Source organism: Marmota monax, unplaced genomic scaffold (genome assembly GCF_021218885.2).
Source record: "Marmota monax isolate L192 unplaced genomic scaffold, Marmota_monax_Labrador192_F-V1.1 WCK01_AAM20220418_F8-fsc00356, whole genome shotgun sequence".
NCBI lineage: Eukaryota > Metazoa > Chordata > Mammalia > Rodentia > Sciuridae > Marmota > Marmota monax.
The window spans coordinates 849,313-869,986 of NW_026694682.1; positions in this window are offsets into that span (position 1 = coordinate 849,313).

The following is a 20,674-nucleotide window of genomic DNA, read 5'->3' on the forward strand; positions in this document are numbered from 1 at the left end:
TTCGGGCTCTTGTTGGTAAGGGAGCTTAGGATTTTTTTTACCCTCTGGTACATTCCTCCTGTTGGCTGCCTACTGCCCACTCCCGGGACCCTCTTGGGATTCCGGGGACCAGTCCTTCCTCCCAGAGCTCTGCTCAGGTCCTCCCTGCCCCGTTCCTGATTTAGCTGGATTCTTCCAGATCTTTCTCGTCCTTAGACATCACTCTCAAGTCCCGGCCTGCAAGTCGCCCCCGACCCGTCCCGTGCACTGCGGCCCGCCATGCGGTGCTGTTTGATAGAGCCGCGCGGCCGGATGTGAGTGGCGCTTGCCCACCTCCTGGTCCGGGACAGCAGATATGGTGGCGTGGTCTCGTTGTCTTTACCCAGGCGTAGACACTTCAGGAGTGTCAGAAAAAGGGATCAAGGTGGGTGGCGGGGTGGGCCTGGACAGCGGTTACCCGGATGCATAGAATAGGGAAACAGTCCTGTTCTCCCCAGAGCCTGAAAGACCCAGGCATGGCCAGAAGATGTGCAGTTTTCACCTCTTCAGAATGTTAAGAGCAGTGGATTTGCAAGAAATGACCAGTTGAGCTAAGGACTCTTATATGGGGCACTTATTAAAGGAACCTTCCCGACCTCGTTAAAACGGCCGGTTTTGTTAATACTAAAACCAAAATGGTTTCAACTCAAGAAAGAAGCTATTCCATTTTAGTAAAAGGTGCATAGGAAGGAATATTTTCTTCTCATTATCTGGTTCCCAGGTATTTATGGAGTGACTGTGGAGTTCAGAGTGTGTGTGTTGGGTCAAAACTATTTGCAGTGCCTAGTTACTTATACAATTTTGGTTTGACCAAAAGATCTATCTAGAGAGGGTTCTGATTTTGCTCTGCTCCTAACCCTAGTTTAGCATAGAGTCTGATGAGTGCGGGGGTTCCAGACCTGGCCGATCCAGGCCAGAGTGGTAGCAAAGGGTTATTGACTCCATGAATTTTTATTCCAATATTTGGTCACTCCATACTTTCTTGTCACCGCAGTGGTCGCAAACAATCATAGGTAGGTAGCTAAGTGAAAGTTATTATAGATGAAATTTTAGTATCATAATTTGATAACTTAATAAAACTGTTCTTTCTAGCAATTTAGTCTTACCCAATTGAGTCATAACTAAGAAATGTCTCAGATGACTAGAAATACCCTCAGAGGATATGGGGCGTTGCCTCTGTAGGGGTTAAATCTATTTTTTTGTGGGGCTGGGGTTGTGGTTCAGCCGTAGAGTGCTCGCCTAGCACGTGTGAGATGCTGGGTTCAATTCTCAGCACCACATAAAAATAAATAAAAAATAAAGATATTGTGTCCAACTACAAAAAATATTTAAAAAAAAAAAATATATATATTTTTTTTTTTTTTGCAAAAACAGCAGTACCAAGGCCCACCAAGCTTCCAGGAGACAGGATAGTGGATACTGTCTTGCCCAGGGCTGTTAATGTTGACTGCTGTTAATGTGTACCTGCTGATTTTGTGTGTGTAGGAGTTAGCTAGGGCCCTTGGGTACTATCCCACAGACAAATTGGGATAGAAGAATTAATCTTTAGAGCAATACTTTTCTGGTCTGTTTCTTCATTGGGAGCAGACAGCATGTCTAGCTCCTTTTAGTCCATCCAGCACATACTAATTTATTACTTAGGATGTGCTTAGTCATTGCATAAACATGCTTAATAACATAAAGGATGCGGGGCATGTTGGTGCACACCTGTAATACAGGCTACTCAGGGAGGCTGAGGCAGGAGGATTATAAATTCAAAGCCAGCCTCAGCGATTTAGGCCCTAAACAAGTTAGCTAACCTTCTCTTAAAAATAAAAAGGGCTGGAGATGTGGCTATGAGTTGTTAAGTGTCTAGGTTTAATCTCTGGCACAAAATAAATAAATAAATAACATGGTGGAAAGGGCATGTGGTTTAAAGTAAAGAAAGAGCTGGATCACAAGTGTCAGCTGTTTAAATTGGGGCAGATTACTTCAAGCCTTAATTTCTTTTTTTTTTTAATATTTATTCTTAAGTTTTAGGTGGACACAATATCTTTATTTTACATTTATGTGGTGCTGAGGATTGAACCCAGTGCCTGGTGTATGCTAGGCAAGCACTCTACCACTGGGCCACAACCCTTAGCCTCTTAATTTGTTATCTAAAAGGGAGATCAGAACCTTAAATAGGGTTATTTGATGATTGAAAGGGAAAGTATATTTTGTATCTAGCACAGTGGTTGCCTCCACGGTGGGGGATAGTAAAAAATGAGCAATATTGTAATGTGATGTGCTTAGACGGTGAGGACAAAGGACTGAGGAGGAAAGAGGTCAGTAGGAGAGGGAAGGTGGGGTGCAAGGACATGAGGGCAAGGTTTCCAGTGAGCAGGCTCCGCCTCCATGCAGTGTAGGTGTAATGAGGGAGCTATAGGCACTGGGGTCTTCAATGCTAGAGTGAGACTTTATTAATTGTAGAATTTTTCCTCGTTATGTTACACTTTTTTCATCGTAAAACTTTCATATTCCATTGTGGAAACTGTACAGGTATTTTATTTCCAGTTCTCTTTCTCCTCACCCCTTCTCCAGCTCATTTATTTATTTATTTTTTAATATTTATTTTTTAGTTGTAGTTGGACACAACACCTTTATTTTATTTATTTATTTTTAATGTGATGCTGAGGATTGAACCCAGGGCTTTGTTCTTTTAGGCGAGTGCTATATCGCTGAGCCACAACCCCAGCCCCTGTTCAGCTCATTTAAATTAATATTTTCATTAAAAATGTTTACTGATATTACTCAAAATATTTCCAAAATTTTCCCTGTTTTACAAGAGGCAGGAAGCACACTTTTTCCCTCCCTTTTCAGTATTGGGGATCAAACCTAGGACCTTGTGTATGCTAAGCAAGTGCTCTACGCTGAGCCCCCAACTCAAAGGGTACACTTTTTGTCATCCTCTGTACTCTCAGGGTGACTGCGGCTAGGGTTAGCAGCTTTGTTATTGCAAAATGAACCTCTCTGCGCTCACTTGGATATTTCCATAATTCTAAGTCTGTCCTTCTCACATGAAGATCTCTTGTTTTTTTACTGTTGATATTTTTGGCCTTAGACTGCCAATGCACTTATATATTTAAAAAAAATTATATAGTATTTGAATCATTCAAAATAATTGAAGATGAATGTGTGTGAATAAACTCACACATGTCATATAACATACTACAAAATGAAACTTGGGAATCTACCACCCAACCTAAAAGAACATTTTTTTTGTGGTGCATTATTAATAATTTGTATAAAAAATGTACTGTCAAAAATTTTTAAATACATAATTTCTTGGTACTTTTTGTGTCTGTTGATTAAGAAAACAATCTATGCTGAACACAACATTTACCTATCCATATGATTATACTATTTCATACAGTTTAAAAATAGTAGTTGTCCAGGGCTGGGATATAGCTCAGGGGTAGACTGGGTCCTTGGCATCTGTGTTGGTGATAGATTGCTTTAGTCAAATACTGACTTTATTTTTATTTATTTTTTGGTATTGAGGATTGAACCCAGGGGTGCTTAACCACTAAGCCACATCTCTAGTCCTTTTTAATATTTAGAGACAGGGTCTCGCTGAGTTGCTTAGGGCATCGCTAAGTTGTAGCTGGCCCTGAATTCCATCCCCAGCATATTCCATTTCTCCCAAAATCAAATAAAATAGATGTCTGTGTGAGGTTTGAACATAGTGGAGAACTGTGTGAAGTTTAAGAGTGTAGGCTCTGGGCTGGGGATGTGGCTCAAGCGGTAGAACACTCGCCTGGCATGCGTGCGGCCCGGGTTCGATCCTCAGCACCACATACAGACAAAGATGTGTCCGCCAAATATTAAAAATAAATATTAAAATTAAAAAAAATAAATAAAGAAAATATTGATTAAAAAAAAAAAAAGAGTGTAGGCTCTGGATTGGTTCACCTGGTTCAGCTTCTTACCAAGGTTCTTGATTGGAGTATGGAGTTGAAGATATGGAGGTTTCCAGCCCTGAGGTTGAGAGTCACTGGTCAGTTTTTGTTTTGCCAACTCTAGAGGAGTGCTTGCTGCTGTTTTTTTTTTTTTTTTTTGTACTGGGCACTCAACCACTGAACCACATCCCCAGCCCTATTTTGTATTTTATTTAGAGACAGGGTCTCACTGAGTTGCTTAGCGCTTCACTTTGGCTGGGTCTTTGCACTCTTTGTTTTTTTTTTTTTTAATTGTAGTTGGACACAATATCTTTATTTTTATGTGGTGCTGAGGGTTGAACCTAGTGCCTCACAAGTTCGAGGCGGGTGTTCTACCAATGAGCTATAGCCCCAGCCCTGGGGCTTTACACTCTTAATCCTCCTCTCTCAGCCTCCTCCACCTCTGGGATTACAGTCCACTGTGCCCGGCATAGAGGTGTGCTTCTTTTTCTATGTTAAATCACATGGGTGCTTTCCATTCTTGATTATTAACTTGATATATAAGGTAATTTAAGGTAACTTTGTGAGCTGATAATTTGTCTTTCCAGTAAGACTGGGAGTTCTTTGAAGGTGAAGACTTGGTTTTAACAATTCCTTGGCTCCACCATTGTCTTGATTATTTTGAGGGAAGGGCAACAGGATATTTGGTGGTTGATAGGTTGGGAGTTATTACCCCCTCTTCTTCTTCTTCTTCTTTTTTTTTTTTTTAGTAAAATTTAATTTCCTGCTTCATATAAATCTATATCTTTGTTTTGCTCTTAGAAAAAGTAGAATGTAGCCAGTCTTCATCGTACTGTATCTATGGATGCCCTGAAATTTGGCCTTGGCCTTGTTCTTTAGAGGGTTAAGTTACCAAATGCCTATTTCAGTATTCTAGTTTTTACATACTTTGAATGATCAAGTATCAGATGTTTGTCTACATTATTGTCATTATAATTAGCATAACTAAAATAAGGATTGTCATTTGGGAAAAATGAAATTTTACCCTCCTTCATCCTTGGTTGAAATTAATGTAATATAAATGTAACATAAATACAAACATATAAATACAGATATAATGTAATGTAAATATAAACATGTAATATAAATGTTCACTATAGAGACGACAGGAGCAACCAACCCAGCAGCTCTCATTGTTCCTTCAGTATCAATGGCTAGTTTATGTCAAACTTCCATGGTTGGTCTTTTAACATTTTTAAATGTTTGAACTATAAGAGTAATACAATTTTTAATGAGACTTCAAATTTATTCTTGTATTCCAGAAATTTATTCTGTGTTGGTGATAGATTGTTTTAGTCAAATGCTGGCTTTATTTTTATTAACCACTGAGCCACATCCCCAGTCCTTTTTTATATTTTATTTAGAGACAGGGTCTCCCTGAGTTGCTTAGGGAATTGCTAAGTTGTTGTGGCTGGCTTTGAATTCATGATCCTCCTGCCTCAGCCTCCGGAGCTGCTGGGATTACAGGTGTGTGCCACTGCACCCAGCTAAATATTGACTTTAATATTTATTCTTTCAGCATTTAGCTAAAAATGTGTATTCAGAGCATCTCCAAGTTTAACCCTTTACCTGGGCTCCATAGACAGATCACATTAAGTAGCCCTTCTGTGCTCAAGTTGCTGTCTCTGGGTGGAGTATAGTTTTCTGGTATTTCTTTGAGCTTACTTCCTCAAGTTTAATTTCCCCATAGGAAGAAGGTTTTCTGGAGGGCCTGACCAAGGGTGGGGATACTCATAGATTCCTAGAAGGATCAGATTTTTTCCACTTATTTTTTATTGGTGCATTATAGTTGACCATAATGGTGGAATTTGTTGTAATGTAATTGTACATGCACACAGTATAACAAGATAATTTGGCTAGTATCATTCCCCAGTATTTCCCCTTTTCCTCCCTGGAGAGAGCAGATTTATTTCTACATAGACTTTTACCTTTGGGAAGAAGGATATCTTTTCAAATTTTTAAAAAATGTTTATTAACAGGACTCTTGGTTTGCCATTGGCTTCATTGATTCATTAATTAATACCTCAAATATCTTCTCATTCTTTCCCATGGGAAGGAAAAGAAAGAATGATGGAAAACATCCTTAGCACCTGTCCTCAAAGCTTGCCCCACTAATTTATACTTCTTGTAAATGGTCAGTTGATGTAAAGATATTTATTAAGTGCCTGATAGGTACTTAGGTCAATTCGAGAGGCTGTGGGGTTCATAGTGTCTACAAAGGAATTAATTCCCTTTAAGGAGCTTGCATATATAGTAAACAAGGGCAAAACTGAGGCTAACCAATCTGCTACAGTTTCAAAGGGCAGAATGGCAGCAGCTGGTGTGGGGTTTCTGTTCTCGCGACTAAAAGGCTCAGGGGTCACTCTAGTTAAACTGGGCAAACTGGGCTGCACAAAATAACCACACAAGAGACACAAATACCTTTATCTTTGGGGTTGCTGTGACGGCTCCTCTGACCTTAAGGGTCCGCAGAAAGAGAGAGAGAGAGAGAGCACGCGCTGACCCCTTTTATTGAGGAGAAGCTATTCAAATGAGGCAAGGGGTCAGGTTTCAGGGGGCTGAGTCTATCTTCATGATGTCCACTGTCAGCAGGTTGATTGACACCTGGGTAGGCCACACCCAAGGGCACAGTAAGAGGAGGGGACACATACAAGGCACTTCCATGGAAGATTCTATCCTAAACAGGGCAAGGGGTTATATTACAAAGGAACAGGTGAGCATAGCTTCACCCATGGGGCTGCAGCAAGACACATCCATTTCTGTGACTGAGCGCCTCAGCACCCAGCTGGGGAGTGTAACTCAGTCACCGGTAAGGTTGGCCTCCCACAAGCTGGTAAGGGAAGTGTTGTGGTTTGGGTTTGAAACATCCCCCAAAGGCCCATATGCTAAAAGTTTGGTCTCCAGCCTGTTCATTATTAGGAGGTGGTGGGATCTTTAGGAGATGGGTCCTCATGGGAGGAAATTAGGTCATTATGGATGTGCCCTTCAAGGGGATGTTGGGACCCTGGCCCCTTCCTGTTTTTCTCTGCTTCCTAGGCTACTGCAACGTGAACAGGTTATATCTGCCACATGTGTCTGTCATGATTATCTTCCTTATCATGGACCCAATGGCAATAGGTCCAAGCAACCATTAGACTGAAATCTTGAGCCAAAATAAATCTTTTCTCCTTTTAACTTGTTTATCCCAGGTGTTTTGTCACAGCAACAGAAATCTGACTAACAGATTATTCTGGGAAGGCTTCATAAAGAACTACAACTTGAAAAAGATCTTGAATGAAGGATAATAATATCTATTTACTTAAAAAAAGATATCACATAAAGGTTGGGGAATACTCAGTGGTAGAGTATGTATTTGGCATGCATGATACTCTGGGTTCAATCTACCACACCTAAAGAAAGAAAAAAGAATACCATATAAGTGTTAAATGTATAGTTTGATAAATTCTTCCATACTCCCAAGTTGCCATACAGATCAGGATATAGAAGTTTTCAGCATCCCAACAGGTTTTGCATGTCCCCTTCCAGCCAGTGTTCAACTCTGAGAGTAACCACCATTCTGACCTGTGACATAATGGGTTACTTTTGTTTTCTTTCCATTATTCAAAATAAATCAGAATATGAATTCTTTTGTGACTGGCTTTTTTCATTCCGTATTGTATCTGTGGAATTCATCTATTTTATTGTATATGAGAATAGTTCCTTACCTTTCATGGCTTTTTTTTTTTTTGGTGGTGGTACTGGGGATTGAACCCAGGGATACTCTACCACTGAACTATATTCCTAGCCCTTTTAAATTTTTATTTTGAGAAAGAATCTTGCAGGTTTCCCAGGCTGGCCTCAAACTTGTGATCTTCTTGCTTTAGCCTCCTGAGATACTGTTACAGGCCTGCCCAACTGCACCCTGCTCATTGCTTTATAATATTCCATAGTCTAATTATACCACATTTCCTTCTTTCTGTTGTTGATGTTGTTTCTAGTTTTTGGCTATTATGAATAAAGATTTTATGAGCAATTCTGGTACATAACTTTTATGGACATGAATGCTCATTTTAGTTTGATATATACCAAATAAATGGAATTCCTGGGTCATGATGTTTCTTTCTATTTAGCTGTAGGAGATACTGACAGTTTTACAAAGATGTGGTATCAAGTTATAATCCAATCCAGATTATGAGAGTATAGTTGCTTCACATTCTTATAAAACATAGTATTGTCAGTCCTTTTAATGTTTGCTCATCTGGTGTATGTAGTACTATGTAATTTGTATTTTTTGGTAGTTAATGCTATTGAATACCTTTTTGTATTGGCCATCTGGATAGTCTCTTTTGTGAAGTTCTTGTTCAAATCTTTGGCCCATTTTAAAAGATTTCATTGTCTTTCATTATAAAATTGAGTTGCTTTTACAGATATATATTGCAATAGTCTTCTGGTCTGTGACATGCCTTTTCATTTACATAATGGTATTTTTTGGGGGGTGTACTGGGGATTAAACTCAGGGGCGCTCAACCACTGAGCCACATCCCCAGCCCTATTTCTTATTTTATTTAAAGACAGGGTCTCACTGAGTTGCATAGTGCCTCACCAAGGCTGAAGCTGGCTCTGAACTTGTTATCCTACCATCTCAGCCACGCATGCCATTTGGGTTATAGGTGTGCGCCCCCATGCCCCTCTTACATAATGGAATTTTAAAAATATTTTTTATACCTTTATTTTATTTATTTATTTAAAAATATATTTTTAATTGTAGATGGACACAATGTCTTTATTTTGTCTATTTAGTTTTATATGGCGCTGAGGATCAGACTCAGTGCCTCATCAATGCGAGGCAAATGCTCTACCACTGAGCTACAACCTCAGTCCCTATTTATTTGTTTTTATGTGGTGCTGAGGATCAAACCCAGCACCTTGCACTGGCAAATGCTCTACCGTTGAGCCACAACCCCAGCCCCATAATGGTATTTTTTGAAAAACAATTTTAATGAAGTCTAATCCATTGTTTTCTTTTTTTAAATGATGAACACAATATCTTTATTTATTTTATTTATTTTTATGTGATGCTGAGGATTGAACCCAGTGCCTCACATGTGTGAGGCAAGCACTCTACCACTGAGCTATAACCCCAGCTCCTTAATCCATTAATTTTTTATAGATTTTCATGCTTAGTGATTTTTAAAAAAATGTGTGTCTTGTTTAAGAAATCTTTGCTTATCCCCTGGAAAGGTAAGATTAAAGATAATCTTCTTTAAAAAACATAAACCATGGGGCTAGGGTTGTGGCTCAGTGGTAGAGCACTTGCCTAACATGTGTGAGACACTGGGTTCAATTCTTTCAGGACCACATATAAATAAATGAATAAAATATGCTGAGAGCCATTGCCAAGTAGGAATGACACATGGCAATTTCTTTGTCAGCCTACCCAATGTTGCTTAGAGGAGGGACTCTCCATATTGGATCCAGGTCATTTGCAGTGACATTGCATGTAAGGTGACCTTGCTCAAGGACCAGGGTGGACCGGGTTTAGGGCAGATCAGGGTTTAGGGCTCTCCTTGGGTTTAGGGCGGTTCCAGGTTTAAGGTGTACCCTGCTGGGAATAGGGCATATCCTGCTGCCTCAGGCGCGCCCACTGCTTGAGTTCTCGTGGGATTCAGAGAGTATTTGGGATTCAGAACGTGGATTTGGCCCAGAACGTGGATTTGCCCAGAACGTGTGTGTAAAGTGCCAGTGACAGTTCGAGAATAAAGAGTTGCTGTTTGAATCTACAAGGTGTGTGGTGGCTCGTGATTTTGTGCCCAGCCAGACTGCAGCAAAAATAAAGGTCCATCAACATCTAAAAACAACAACAACAAAAACATAAACCAGGCATGGTGGCACACTTCTGTAATCCTCTTCTGTAATCCTAGTAACTCAGGAGGTTGAGTCAGGAGGATCTGTTTGAGTCCAGCCTCAGCAATTTAACAAGACCCTGTCTCAAAAAAAAAAAAAAAAAAAAAATTTAAAGGGTTGGGGATGTAGCTCAATGGCAAAGTGCCCCTGGATTCAGTCTCTAGTATCAAAAAACAAACAACCTAGATTTTTTTTTCATTTGAATGTACAGGTGGATTATCTTATGTGGAATTCATATGGAATGAAGCAAAGAATCAGTGTTCATTTTTTTCTATATGGATGTACAGTTGACCCAGCATCTCTTGTTGATAGATCACCCCTTGCTTGCTTAACTGTGGTGGTACCTTCGTCATCTATCAGGTGTGACCTTGTATTTATGTCTGTGGACTTCTTTTTGGTCTGTTGGTCTTAATTCATGCTTATGCCAGCACTTCAGCAATTTAATTGCTTTATACTTACAGTAAGTTTTGGTATCTGAGACTTAAAACCTCTAACATAATTCTTTTTAAGATGATCTTGGTTATTCTAAGTTCTTTGGTTTTCTGTATTCATGTAGTATCAACTTTTCAGTGTCAACAACAACAACAACAACAACAAAAGTTCTGGATTCCAGTGAGTCTACATATCAAATAGAGATATTTGACTTCTTAAAATATTGTTTTCCAGCCCACAGACATGAATATACCTCCATTTGTTTAGTTTTTTTTTTTCTTAACAATGTTTTATATTTTCCAGTGTAACGATCTTGCACACATTTCATTAGATTAATTTCTAGGGAAATTTTTGTTTTTGTTGTTATTATAAATGCTTTTTTAAGCATTTATTTTGTTGCCAGGTGTGGTGGCACTTGCCTGTAATCCCAGCAGCTTGCGAGGCTGAGACAGGATGATCTTGAGTTCAAAGCCAGCTTCAGCAATTTAGCAAGGCCCTAAGCAATTCAGGGACTCCCTGAATTGCTTAGGGCCTTGCTAAAATAAAATACAAAATAGAGCTGGGGAGGTGGCTCAGTGGTTGAGTGCCCCAGAAGATAATCCCTGATACCCCCCCCAAAAAAGTCTAATTTGTAGTTATTTGTTGCCAGTAGATAGAATGCAATTTTTTTGGGGGGGGGGCTTTTTTATATACCCATATGTATATACATATACATAAAATTTACCAATTCTTAAGTTGTGGTTCAGTTGCATTAAATACAGTCACATTGTTGTGCAATCATGCTTTTTTTTTTTTTTTTTTTAATTAAGGTACAATACTGCCCTTAGCCAGTGCGGGCAGCCAAAATAGAGTTGTTTGAGTGAATTTCCTGAGGTACCAAATAAAACACAAACACACAATTTACCTTTAACTCAAGCCCTGGGACAGCTCCTCTACCCTTGGCGTCAAGCTCCCCATATGGGAGAGCAAGGAATGTCACAAGAGGCTGGCGAGAGAGAGAGAGAGAGAGAGCTAGAATGTTCAGGAGTGGTCTTTTATTGGGGGAACTCTTATTCTTTAGAAATTTCCATTCAAAAAAGTTCAAGGGGGACAGGTTTACAAGGACAGGTAAGGTAATTTGACCCCTGGGGCTGTAGGAAGACAAGTTTTGTGACATTCCAAGATTGGGGCTGCAGTGTAAGGCCACTTTGATGTGGCCAAATCACAGGAAGTGACTGACAGGGCCTCAGCCAATCAGAGAAGGAAAATGCTGGTACAAGGCATGGAGGCCTCCCACATAGTCCCCCTTTTTTCTTTGAAAAAGCAGGTGATGGTTCACTTTTTTGAGTCCTTAGATCCTTGTTTTGAAGGCTCGCCATCCTACAATTATAATACAGAAGAGAATTAATAGCAAAGAGAACAATACGAGAATATTCCACGTAGAGTGTTTAAGAATGTTTCCAGGGTTAAAGCTGTTTAATTCTTTTAATATTTGATTAGCTAAGGAAGTAGGATCCAAAAAGTCAATCTTACTTTTTTTTTTAATATCTTGAATATGATGATGGAGCTCCAAAAGATCCAAGCTATTATTATTATTTTGCCAAATACCCAACAAATGGTTTTTAATCTTCTTCCAGTCTCATTGGGAAACATTGTATTTGGCAGCAGTAACACACACATACTTATAGCTAGGGTGACATTTAAGTCTTTCCTTGAACTTCAAAGCTGAAAGTTTATTACCAATATTCATGACAGTTGCCTCTAAGGCATTTAGCTTAGTCTCAATTCTTTCATCAATATTTATTTGATTATCAAGAGCCTTGGAAGTATTCTGAGCCAAAGTATTAAGAAAATTTGCATGTTGAATATTTTGGGATATACCCACCGAATCTGTGACTGTGGATGCAATAAAAGAAACCAAGGCAACAATGCCCACTATTATGAGCCCAAGAGCGTGTTTAGATCTCGCTAGCTGGGCATGTGTTTATTGTAAGACTTGAAAACCAGCATAGCATACCACGGCTCTGAAATATTAGCTGGCAATAAAACAAAAGAGGGCTGATGGAATATCAGCGTTCCTTTTCCTCTATTATATCTGGTGATACAATTAGTTACATTAGATTTACTACATGTTACAAGATATCTATCATCTTTCCATTTAACTTTTACATTTCTAGTAATTAAAACATAAGGAGTTGAACACAGGCTTGTAAGTCATAGCAAGAACCTTTCTTACAATTCTTGCCTACAAAGTCTGGTAAAGGTTTGTCAGTAAAATTTAAGAATTCTGAGGCATCAATTAAGCACCGAATATCTTTATGAAGTCCACCTTCGATGAAGGTCAGGATGTTGCTAATAAATCCTCCAGGAGTCATGGCAAAACTCTTGCATAACTGCCTTTTGTCAATTTTAGGAGACCAATCCAAAATATACCCACTATTTCTAGACACCTTATGTTGTATTAGAAAGGTATTTATACAATCTATCCACTTAGGAAAGGTGCCAATTTCTATTGCAGAAAGGTTATGACAATGAGGTATTTGTGGACGTTCTGCTTATCTAATATAAGGTTTTGAGTCTCCATTAACAGTATGATAAGTTGGTCCCAACTGCTGTCTTTTTCCTCAAATGACACTTTAGGCATGTTTACCATTTAATCATTTAGCCAGCATGTTTACCGTGGGACCAGTCACATGATTGGGACTAATATGAGTGTCTGTAAATCTTCCCATCATATATTAGTCATTAGTATACTGGGATGGATTCTCCAGTCCACACTGCTGGGTATACTAGAGGTGGATCTGGAAAATATGTCCAATAAGTTTCTCTCTGATTCCCTTTTATCTAACAGCCCAGTAGGACTATTACTGCAGCAAGCATCATCACTGGAGTTTTAGCTCTCCCTTGGAGTTGAATCATTCATGGCTCATAGCGTCAATTTCCTTAGGTCCCTCCATAAGATCAGCTTCTTCATTTGGTTTCTCTGGGCCACTCTTCTCTTCCGAGGTTTCTTCCTTTTGAGGGAAGGCTTCTCTGGGTTGATCTTCAGTTGTTTGAATCTTGAATCTGTGTCCTCCATGCCTGATGGCATGTTCAGATACCCAAATAGGATGAAAAGCACCTTCTGGAAAAATACAAGCATGAGGGGCTGGGGATGTGGCTCAAGCGGTAGCGCGCTCGCCTGGCATGCGTGCGGCCCGGGTTCGATCCTCAGCACCACATACAGACAAAGATGTTGTGTCCGCCAAATACTAAAAAATAATAAATATTTAAAAAAAAAAAAAAAAAAAAATACAAGCATGACCTCTTCCCCATATAATCACTGGATCTGGTCCTTTCCATTGACCAGTCTGTAAGTCCTTCCACCAAACTCAGCCTTAAGGGCCTTTTGCTGTGGAAGACATATGTCGCTCAGCTGTAGTGTGACCGTCTGAGTCACAATTTAGAAAATTTAAAGCAAACAGCATGATCGAGGTTATTTTGGGGAGTCATAGTCCTATCTCCCCCTTTTAGTTTTTATAATTGTAGCTTAATAAATAAATGAGATCATTCTACAATGGCTTGACATTGAGGGTCATAAGGAATACCTGTTTTATGGTCAATCTGAAACTCTTGGCAAAATTGTTGGAAAGAAGAGCTAACATAAGCCAGTGCATTATCAGTTTTAATCTGTAAAAGATATCCTAATACTGTGAAAGCAGCTAAACAATGAAAAATAACATGTTGAATATTTTCTTTTTTATGGGCTGTGGCAAAGATAAATCTAGAATAGGTATCTACAATTACATGTATATACCATTGTTTACCAAACTGAGGAATATGAGTTACATCCATTTACCATAATTGATTTGGTTTTAATCCATGGGTATTTACCCAGAGAGTAAAGATGGAGTGTGTATAACACACTGGGGGCAGTGACATACAATTTGATGAGCTTTCTCTCTGGTAATATTAAGTTCTTTACATAAGCTAGAAGCATATTGATGATGTAAAGAATGCGAAGCTTGTGCACAGTCATACAAAGACATTTGCTGACAAACAGCAACTAATTTATCAATCTTATCATTATCTGATGTCAGAGGCCCTGGAAGATTAGTGTGGGCCTGTATGTGACCTATAAAACATGGGTGCTTTTGCATTTGCACCATCCTTCGTAGGGTATAAAGCAAATTGAGTAACTCTTATGATGACGTATATCCAATAACTGAAATTTCAATATTTTTGGTGACTCCAACTGCATATAATAGCTGTCAGAATACATATTAATAGGCTCATTTGTAAAATAGCTTAAAGCACAAACGAGAGCTTGTAGTTCTGCTCATTGAGCAGAAGCATACGAGGTTTGTATTACCTCTGTATGGACATAACTATAAAAACCTGCTCAAACTGAACTTGAGCCCTTAGTGAATACCGTTACTGCACCATTTATTGGTTGTGCATATACAATCCTTGGAAGAATAAGTGGCGTTGTTAATGCAAATTGAATAATTTTATCATGAGGATAATGACTTTCTGTCTGACCAGGGAAATCAGCAAAAGCTACTTGCCATAAATTAGAAGTTTGAAAGAGCCAATCATTCTATTGAATAGAAAATGGGATGATTATAATATTAGGTTCTGTTCCAACTAGTTGTAAAATTCTTGTTCTGCCTTTCATCACTAATTGAGCAACAAAATCATGAAAAGGAGTTAATGACTTTTGAGGAGAGTGGGCTAAATGAATCCACTCAATAACTCCCAATGTTTGCCATATCACCTCTGTAGGAGCATAAGCAGTTGGAAATATCAATAAATATATAGGCTTTTGAGGATTAATTCTAGTAAATTGAGCATTTTTAATAGCAATTTCAACTTTCCTTAAAGCCATTTTCACCTCTGCTGTGAGCTGACAAGAAGAAGTTGGAAAAGGAACTCCCTGTAATATCTGGAATAAAGAACTTAAATCTGAAGTAGTTAGCTTTAAAGATGGCTTCAGCCAATTAATATCTCCTAATAATTTTTGAAAATCGTTAAGGGTGTGCAACTCCTTGTCTCTCATTTGTAAGTTATGAGGATGGATTGTATGTCCTTCAATTACATGACCTAAATATTGAAAAAGAGATATCTTTTGCACCTTTTGAGGTGCAATGCATAAACCCATTGCTGTGAGTGAAGTCTCTAACTGGGCAAAAATTTTTTAAAATTACATATGAATTAGCATGAGCTAAAAGTATGTTATCCATAAAATGAATAATATATACATCAGGAAATTTTTCCCTTACAGGTGTGATAGCCTGTGCTACAAAATTCTGAGATAAGGTTGGACTATCACACATTCCCTGAGGCAGTACCTTCCAGCAATATCTTTTGACTGGTTCTTTGAATTTAATTTAATTGGGACACTAAAGGCAAACTTTTTATAGTCATCTGGGTGCAAAGGTATAGAGAAAAAACAATCTTTTAGATCTATTACTATCAAATTATAATTCAAAGGAATAGCTGTAGGAGAAGGAAGCCCAGATTGTAGAGCTCCCATAGGTTGAACTGCATGATTTATTGCCCTTAGGTCCTATAATAACCTCCAATTACCAAACTTTTTTCTTAATTACAAAAAATGGGTATGTTCCAAGGGCTGAGCTTAGGCTCTAAATGACCAGCTTGGAGCTGGTCTTCAACTAACATATGAGCTATTTTAAGTTTTTCCCCAATTTGGGTTAGTAACTTTGTGAGCCAAGTGATCTTTTCTGCTCTCTTTTGGGTCAGGGAAAAAGTCAGGGCCCCTACTAAAAGTTTTGGTATTAATTAATTAATCTCTGACCAGGAGACTGGATCGTAAGTAGGTATTCGTCCTGTGAATTTCTCTCACTATCCCTAGGAGTAAACCCTTGATTAAATTCCTCAAATGACCTGATAGAATTTAGAGTTACTAATAGTAATCCTAAGCTGTTTAGGATATCTCTTCCCCATAAATTTACCAATAAAGTGTCCAAAACATAAAGCTTAAAAATTCCAGTATTTCTATCTCAATCCTCCCAGTGACGATATCGGGTGCTCTGAAGGCTGAGAAATCTGTCCTATGCCTTCTAAATTGGCTGGCACAGTATGTAAAGGCTAGGTTTTGGGCCAAAACTGGCGAGATAAAACAGATTTATCTGCCCCAGTAACTGTATTTCTTTGAAATTTTTTATGATTAATTTTACGTTCCAGTACGCGGCGCTCCTGATGGACTAATTGTACCCAGTACGCTTGGTCTGGCAACTCAGAAATCGGTTTTAATCTGACTGTCCGTGGAGCTACAGGGTAAAAGTATTAATTGGGCTAGCACGTTTTTAGTAGAAAGCCAAATGGCATGTTCTGATTTTACAGTGACTGTTAGCTCACCTCTAAAATAAGGATCAATAACTCCTGGTATTACTTGGATTGCCTCTTTAAAATTATTTCATCCCCAAATTAAGCCCATGGTGCCTGGGGGTAATGGCCCATGGATCTTGGTAGGAATCTCATGGGATCCCATTTCAGTTGTTATATCAGTTACCATGGCTGGTTGTAAAAGTATACAACCAGAAATAGAAGAAGAAATAGAAGAAGACCTTAGAAGATGGAAGGATTTGCCTTGCTCATGGATAGGTAGAATTAATATTATTAAGATGGCCATATTACCAAAAGCACTTTACAGATTCAATGCAATTCCCATAAAAATCCCAATGACATTCCTTGCAGAAATAGAAAAAGCAATCATGAAAATCATCTGGAAAAATAAGAGACCCAGAATAGCTAAAGTAATTCTAAGCAGGAAGAGTGAAATTGGTGGTATCGCAATTCCAGATTTTAAAGTATGTGTAACAAAAACAGCATGGTACTGGCTCCAAAACAGGCTGGTAGACCAATGGTACAAAATAGAGGACACAGAGACAAATCCACAAAATTATAACTACCTTATATTAGACAAAGGTGCTAAAACCATGCAATGGAGAAAGGATAGCATCTTCAACAAAAGGTGCTGGGAGAACTGGAAATCCATATGCAACAAAATAAAATTGAACCCTTTCTCTCATCATGCACAAAAGTCAACTCAAAATGGATCAAGGAGCTAGGAATCAGACCAGAGACTCTGTGTCTAATAGAATATAAAGTTGGCCCTAATCTTCATCATGTGGGGGCAGGCCCCAAATTTCTTAATAAGATACCTATAGCACAAGAGTTAAAACCAAGAATCAACAAATGGGACGAATTCAAACTAAAAAGTTTTTTTCTCAGCAAGAGAAATAATATGTGAGGTGAATAGGGAGCCTATATCCTGGGAACAAATTTTTACCCCTCAAACATCAGATAGAGCTCTAATCTCTAGAGTATACAAAGAACTCAAAAAGTTAAACAACAAAAAAGCAAATAACCCAATCAACAAATGGGTCAAGGACTTGAACAGAAACTTCTCAGAAGAGGATATACATTCAATCAACAAATACATGAAAAAATGCTCACCATCTCTAGCAATCAGAGAAATGCAAATTAAAACTACTCTAAGATACCATCTCACTCCAATAAGAATGGCAGCCATTATGAAGTCAAACAACAATACGTGCTGGCGAGGATGGGGGCGGGGAAGGTTCACTCATATATTGCTGGTGGGACTGCAAATTGGTGCAGCCAGTTTGGAAAGCAGTATGGAAATTCTTGGAAAGCTGGGAATGGGACCACCATTTGACCCAGCTATTCCCCTTCTCGGACTATTCCCAAAAGACCTAAAAAGAGCATACTACAGGGACACAGCCACATCAATGTTTATAGCAGCACAATTCACAATAGCTAGAATGTGGAACCAACCTAGATGTCCTTCAATAGATGAATGGATTAAAAAATGTGGCATTTATGCACAATAGAATATTACTCAGCACTAAAAAATAACAAGATAATGGCATTTGCAGGGAAATGGATGGCATTAGAGCAGATTATGCTAAGTGAAGTTAGCCAATCCCTAAAAAACAAATGCCGAATGTCTTCTCTGATATAAGGGGGGTGACTCAAAATGGGATAGGAAGGAAGAGCATGAGAAGAAGACTACCACTAAATAGGGAAGAGAGGTGGGAGGTAAAAAGAGGGAGAAGGGGAGTTGCACAGAAGATGGAAGGAGAACCTCATTGTTATACAGAATACATGTATGATGTTGTGAGGAGAAAAAGAAAAAAAAGTGTGTCACATTAGATTGGATAGAGAGAGGATGGGAGAGGAGGGGAGGAGAAGGGAGAATAGGTAGGGCAGCAGAATAGAATAGACAATATGATTGATGTATGTACATTCCATGTATGTATTATATGTCAAAATACATTCTGCTGTCATGTATGACTAAAAAAATAAAAAAAAAAGTATACTATCTGAGTGATAGGGCTTATAAAAATGGAGGTCTGCCATGGTTGGCTGAGATGACGTCAGAGCCTGAGACTCTTAAGTCATTCTCCCCGTCTATTTGGCGGGCCTGGGGAAAGGCCCTCCCCTCATTTTTTGGCACCAACAAAGGTGGAAGTGAAGGCAAAAATGGACACAGATGGACGCCATATTGGCTTCTTTCCTCCCTTGCCATGTGGCTTCTTGCCCTGTATTGCTGCCAGAGTGAACTGGGAAAAGTTTCTGCCCTGTTGCTTTGGGACTCGCAGTCTTGTGCCATGTGGCCATTTCTCCCATAATTAAAACTCTGCCTGCAAGAATGGCGTCTCTGGGATTGGGGCTGAAGTATCTGCTTTAAAGCCTTGGCAAGCGTAAAACCTTGCAATTGGGTTGGGCCGTAGTCTGCACAAAGGCTAACAAACTGTGAGCCAGTCCCCTTTTCCTTATGAGGCTGGAGGATGTCCTGGCAGACCTTATTTGCGTTTTCAAATGCTAGCTGCTTAACAATAAACTCACAGGCACCTGAGTCTCCCATTGACCTGTTAGCCTCTAGGTACAAGTGCACTATGAAGTTGGAGAACAGTTCTTCTGAGCCCTGTTTTATCTTAGTCAAAACTAGATTAGACTGATCCCAGGAAGAGATTTGTTGCCATGCCTTCTTTGCACATGAAGTAATCATCATAAACTGCCAAATCATAGTTTAACTTCCTCTCCAAATCTGCAAATTCACCAGTTCCCGTCAACATCTCCAAAGGGGTCTCAAGATTCTGTCTCCTGTTTCCCTCAGCCTGCTTGGTACAGAAATCGGTCCAGTAAGATAGCCAGAGAAGATAATCTCCGCCATTCAGACAAGCTCTGGCCATGGACACCCAGTCATTGGGTGGAAGAGGTTCTTTGCAAATTGAGTTGTGCAAGCTTTGTACAAATGGCAAATTAGGACCATAAGTACCATAAGCATTTCTTAATTCTTTTAAGGTTTTCAAAGGAATTATAGCATGTATATGGACACACTGGTTTTGCTCCCTAACCTGTTCAAAAACTGGAAAAAGTTGAAAACCTGTAATATCTTCCCCTGCTTCCTGTGCCTTCCTGATTCCACGTTGTAATGGCGAAAGCATAGCCATAGCCAAATCATAGTACCGATTAAAGCCTGGTCTCTCAGCTGAAAGTGGCCGAATTCTGATGGCGGGTGCCGGTCTAGCTAAATGCAACCTAGCAATATTCTCCTCCATTTCCTCTTTGCCATCCAACTGAGTCCCCTCCACTGAGTCCCCTCTGACTGGGACTCTTTGTCTCCCACCCATTCTATTCCTCTGCATTTTGAATTGCCTCTCAGAGCTCTGGTCATGACTAATTTCCTCTCTGGAACACGCCCCCTGGCACTCCTCTGAATTGGTCTGGTTCAACTGAAACTGAACTCTTGGTTTAGGTCTCGCCCCCAGGCATCTGCCTGCTGGGTGGCAGATTCAGTGAAATTTGATTCCACTCTCAGTGGTATGGAAAGATAATTTTTTTTCCCAAAAAAACAGCCTCTGGCTGTTTTTCCTGCTCTATGCTCTTAATGATCTCTGTTAAAAGGTCCTTTTAAAAGGTCTTCCAGGGCCATTGACCTTGATCTAGATCACCACAAAGACACATTTCTAATGCAGTCCAAACTTCTGAATACTGTCTATTGTACTTCTAGACAGTTTGGCTGGGAGGCAGCCTTTATACAATTTTCTTCCTAGTTTCTCCCAAGTATGTACATCTGGTAAATCCTGCTCCCAAAACCATGGACAAACCTTGCTAACTGTTCTCAGGAACTGTGCTAGCTGCCTCTTTTCCACTTGCTTTCCTTTCAGGTTAATTAAAGTTTCCAAAATTGTTGAATACATCTCTCTATCTGAAGATATGGAACTGCCCATGATAATTCTTTAACTTCCTTGGTTCTAAAACTGTCTGTTTCCACCGTGACCCTTCAAAAAATTTCACGGTCCAACTAATTTCTATAGCATGCTTCCTCAATCAACCTGGAGATTCCCCTCATGTAGCCCCACGTTGGG